This window comes from Cydia pomonella, chromosome 12 (genome assembly GCF_033807575.1).
Source record: "Cydia pomonella isolate Wapato2018A chromosome 12, ilCydPomo1, whole genome shotgun sequence".
In the NCBI taxonomy this organism is placed as follows: Eukaryota; Metazoa; Arthropoda; class Insecta; order Lepidoptera; family Tortricidae; genus Cydia; species Cydia pomonella.
In genome coordinates this window covers 15,123,143-15,129,142 of record NC_084714.1, presented here as the reverse complement: position 1 = coordinate 15,129,142, position 6,000 = coordinate 15,123,143, and positions in this window count along the sequence as shown.

Here is a 6,000-nt window from a genome sequence, read left to right as displayed (position 1 = left end):
CACTTCGATGGTTGACTAATAAAAACTATGGTATCGGAAATGCAGATGCTAAAATTTTGTAGGTCTGCTGTTAAATACGAGTTCATACTAGAGATTTTTGGCCACACTAATTCGTCGCCGCTAGTTAGTTATTAAAAAAAAAATGTGAGTAATTTTTATGTATGACTGCAGGGCTAATATGGTGGGCTCTTTATCATTTGTCACCATACCTGTCACGTTCTAACAAATATGTAAGTGCGAAAGTGATGCATGGCATGACAGGTGATAAAAATGCGACCATGATACCGCTGCTGTATGTGTTCTGAACAATAAATAAATAAATAAAATAAATGTTAGCAATTTAATATTGCCTGTCATTTGCCGTGTATAATTAGTTGTTTAATTTTTTGTTGGTACATAAATGAACATGTTTAGTATGCCAACTAGTAAGTTAATTACACGAACTGCAGCTTTTTATAGTATCTATTAATTTTGACAGACCAAAAAGCCAAACTTTTTATTACGTAAATTAAACAACTCGTTTTAATAAATTGATATAGCTCGTCATTTCATTTTAATAATATGTAATTGTGATTATAATAATACTTATTGCTGCAGGTATTGCCACGACATTTTTTTTTATATATTTGAGCTTTAATGATTATTTAAGTATGTATTAGAAATGTATTCCCTATATGTGAGAATACGTGAGATACTAAAATAGATATATTATTGTCATATTATATGAAAGATATAGTAACCAAGGTCTTCTGAGCCCCAGGCTGGAATCGAACTACATATGTAGCATTTTTAGCCTGCCGAATACACCGGAAGCGCTGCGTTGAGCCAACCTAGCCTAACAGCCCGATTGGAACTTTAAGATACGTAAAATATTAGATCTAGATACGAGATGGATCGCATATGTCAGTGTCAAAAGTGCCGTTTATTAAAAAAAAAAATGTTACTTTTATACCGACATCCGATTCATATCGTATCTTAAGTACATTTGGCCGACAGACTGGATCCCACAGAATAGAGCTCAGAGCAGAGGAGGACCAAAATATTTCGTTTAGGCTAGACGATCTGTCCTAGTGGGTAGTGACCCTGCCTATGAAGCCGATGGTCCCGGGTTCAAATCCTGGTAAGGGCATTTATTCGTGTGATGAGCATGGATATTTGTTCCTGAGTCATGGATGTTTTCTATGTATTTAAGTATTTATACATATGTATATATTATTATATATATCGTTGTCTAAGTATCTGCAACACAAGCCTTACTGAGCTTACCGTGGGACTTAGTCAATTTGTGTAATAATATCCTATGATGTTTATTTATTTATTATTTATCTAGACACATATTATGAAAATTGGCGGGAGTGTCAATTGGACAGGATCATAATTCCATAGCTAAATTGAATCATAATATACAATTAAATTATAATGTCAACTAGAATTATTAATGACTGTGGAAATTTTAAAGCGGCTTAAATACTTCTGAAATATCACACCTACACTGATAAACACATTTTTAAGAAATTATTTATAAGTATATGTACCAAGGAGCTTATACCTTTTTTTAATCGTTGGCATATTCGTGTTTAGGTACATACACTAAGTACATAGTTTTTAAATGACAATTTTCATTCCGTTAAGTTTTTGCCAGACTGACCGAAATATTAAGTTGATTTACGTCATAAAAACGGAAGAATTGATAACCTTCTCCTTTTTTTGAGATCAGTTAAATATAGGACCACGGACAACCGATTTAAAAGTCTCCACTTACAATATTCTTTAGTATTTGGCCGGATATTACAACTTCAGCGCGTCTAGTCTTGACTTGTTCTAAAAATAGTTATGGAAAAAATCTTAATCTTTTCTTGTAATAGATTAAAATACTGCAAGCTCAAATATATAAACATATATAAAATATAACATCGATCGTCCGAGATAGTACTTACGTTTAGTAGCAAAGGTACACACTCGAACTCACCACTATTCAATATGTAAATGGGCCCTAAGGCAAGTGTACACGCTCGTAAGGGCTTTATAAGATAAAAAAATTGATTATCTCCGAAATGGAGTTAATTAGAATACCGGTTTCTTTGAGTAAGTTACATAATTTAAGCTCCGGAATGCACCCTTCAAATTAACGGAATCATCTTCTTTAACTTAAGGCCCAGTAGGTTCGAGTTCTTCTCTCACTCTCACTGAGCATAAGAGTGAGTGAGATGGATGTGCGTTTTGTGCGTGCTTGGGATCGCGGATATCATTTGTTTTTGATTTAATTTATTCTGTGTTATTATAATTAAAAAAATCGCTGAGTTCCCTCAAGCATAATATAGCAATATTATGTGCTTAAAGTGCATTTTATATATATTTTATATATAGAAAGAAAAAGTAAAAAACTTAGGATTTGAATCGTTGAAGTAGAGAAAGGCCTGAAGATTGCTATTAATTTTTGGCAGCCGTTTTGTTATAATACTTTTCAAACACTCCGTTCTCTGAGCCTACTGCACCTTAAAATGTTTCATCATTATAAGTACATTAAAGTGTGCTCAGGTCCGCTTGGCAAATTCAACGAAGTTACCAATATTCGCACAGACTACTTTTTAATCTGGCCTCGCTAACTAGTCCGTAGTGATCCTGCCTACGAAGCAGAAGGTCCCGGGTTCACCAGTCTAGCACGCCGCACACGCCGGCTAAGCTACTGGTCCTCTTCCCCGCTGCCCCGATACCTGACCCCGCTCAAATGGTATACCAGGCTAGGGGTCGTGGGGTTGGGCAACAATCGGTAGCGAAGAGCTGCCCAACACCAGCAGCACACATCGTCCTCAAAAAGACTACAATTGACCTCCCCACATCGATGGGTCGCGACCCACCAGAGCCGAAAGGCGGAAGTGGCCTCTCATACGTCCCTTTCAGAAGAGGTATCGAACGAAATCCACACAGGTCCTGGGTTTAAATCCTGGTATCACAGATATTTGTTCCTGAGTTATGGATGTTTTCTATGTATTATATATATATATATATCCTGAGTTCAACTAGGTACTTCCAGGGTTCAGTATCTCCTCTATTTTGGATACTGCTCTTCTAAGTGCTCATCGAGATATGTCGGATGACCAAAACAGCGTGTGTCTACGTTGCACCAAACCTGAGTTCCACTAGGTACTGCCAGGGTTCAGCATCAGCTCTATCTTGGATACTGCTTTTCCAAGTGCTCATCAAGACGAGTCAGATGACCAAAACAGCGTGTGTCTATGTTGTACCAAACCTGAGTTCCACTATACACTACTAGGGTTCAGCATCAGCTCTATCTTGGATACTGCTCTTCTAAGTGCTCATCGAGATATGTTGGATGACCAAAACAGCGTGTGTCTACGTTGCATCAGCTCTATCTTGGATACCGCCCTTCCAAGTGCTCATCAAGACAAATCGTATGACCAAAACAGCGTGTGCCTATGTTGCACCAAACCTGAGTTCCACTAGGTACTGTCAGGGTTCAGCATCAGCTCTATCTAGGGTACGACTCTCCCAAGCGCTCATCAAGATGAGTCGCATGACGAAATCGGCGTGTGTCGATGTTGCTCCAAATCTGAGCTCCACTAGGTACTGCCAGGGTTCAGGGTCATTTTAAAACATCACGATCGATCTTATAATTCACTGAATCTTGTATTAATATGCTTTCAAGTAATATAAGGGGTATTCTCTTTATAATTGGATTTTTTTTGCAGGTAAGTATATTTTATAGTAGATGATTTTATTTTATTTCTAGGTTTAATTTTAGTTTTAATTTTGTAATATTACATTTTAGTTTAGTTAGTCAACCATAAATAAATAAATAGTAATAGTAACATTAATTATTAAAGAAATTATTTTATTCCATTAAACCTTAATGCAATTGAGAGTAATTCTAATTAATTTAATATCAAAAATTTAATTCTAATTAACCTTAATTCAATTAATGCTTAATGCAATTGGTTAATGGTTAATTAGCATTAACAATTACGGCCAACACTGGAATTTACATTTGGTTTTAAAATAGGTACTAAATTTTTCTAGGTTTTGATATCGTTTTGTAGATATATTGTCAATTTCAACTTAAAACTATACTGAAATGCCAACACCAAGAACCATTAGCACTGTTTTCATATAAAACGAAACTACTCTAACAGCAAGTTCGAATGCAGAACGAATCCGAATTAACTTCAAACACAAACATCGGTAAGGCAATTCCGAAACGGCACATTCAAAAATGCAATCTTCCTTTTGTCTAATATTCTCAATTTGCTGGAAATCCGCAAAGTTTTGAATTGAACCAGTGATACTGCTTTTTGTTATTGTGTTGAAAGTTGTAATACCTAATTAAACATTATGCGATTCAGTTTTAAGTAGGTAAGATAAGTAGATAAGTTTATCTACTTTGCAACTATGTTATCAGTAAATTGGTTATAATTATTTGATTGCCTTTTAATGGTTTGTATAACACTTTTGAATACCAAAAAAACTGTATATGAAGTATGGGAAAACTTTAATAAGTACACGCTAAAATACACACATGCTTAAATATTTTGAGAGGTGAGGGGGGCACATTGTTCTTCTTTCAGAGCAATCATATTTGATTGGCACATTTTTCTTCTTTCAGAGCAATCATTTTCGAGAGTATTAAGTTAATAATAAAAAAATTCAACACTATTTAGTAGTGTAGGGTCGGTACCCTATTTTTTGATAGTTTTATTTTACCGCTTTGTCAGCATAATCTACCTACTTATATATTCATGCCAAATTGCAGCTTTCTAGCTTTATCGACCACCGAGCAAAGCCACGGACAGACGGACAGACAGAACGGACATGGCGAAACTATATAAGGGTTCTTAGTTTACTACGAATCCCTAAAAAGTTTTGCGACGATCCTTTCATCAAAAATTAACTAAGATTGTTCCAAACTAATCAAATAAAACTCTCGCAAAACCCATCAATAACTTAATTTACACGAACGTAACAGTTTCCTTTGGCGATTACTATGCCCGTAACACCGCAAGCGCTTTTTATGGCCTATAAAGAACATGTTAATATTCAATACGAAGATTTTATTACAAAAGTTTTCTCGTTAGTTCGCGCGAGGTTCGCACGAACTTCGCTATGTCGTCGATACACGGACTTAGCGCTGACGGCGTGTGAATGTAATTTTGTAAAAGGAGCTAGTTTCAAATTAAACCAATTTAAACTTTTTTTAACTTGAGCAATTTGTCATCGTTCAGACCAGATATCCTTTTTTAAGTTGGCCGGTAAATCAATAAAAGAGACCTTCTGAAAATAAAGTCCTCAACATCGATGTTGTCTTTAGAAAAAAAGTTTCCGAATGTCAGTTTTATTTATGACTCAGAGACAGTTGTTTGAAACTTTTTAAACTCGTAAAAAAGGAGTTTAAAATTCAAACGTCTGAATAAGAAATAAGACGATTAATATCCGGAGGCTTATTCTAATTGTGATACAGGTTATTAATTTGATCTGATTGCTTATGGATAAGATCTACTAGTGTCAAAAGTTACATTTCTTCAATCGAAAACGACACTTATAACACTGACAGATCATTTTCATAATAAATCCAGATCAATTTCATAACCTGTCATTACATTCAGAATAAGCCAATTCAATTCAATTTAAATCGTTTTATAATATAAACGTAGGTACAACCATGTCAACCATAACCTAAAACTAATTAAATAAAAAAACAACACAATAATAATAACGACAAATTGAATTTTAAAAATAATTAATCTCCATAAAATTAATTAACACTATAAAAGAAAATAAAAATCAATGACGTGTGTTTTCAGTTTATCGAGAAACAACTCAAAAGAAGTTGCTTTATTGATTTCTGGTAGCCTGCTAGTATTTTTCTTTTACTCTACCATAAGGAGCGCTACTTCAATCACGGACTTACGACATTCCAAATCTTTTACAGAATTTTAAGCTATCGTGTACAAACTAGTGATCACTACCATTTTAAATACTCGTATT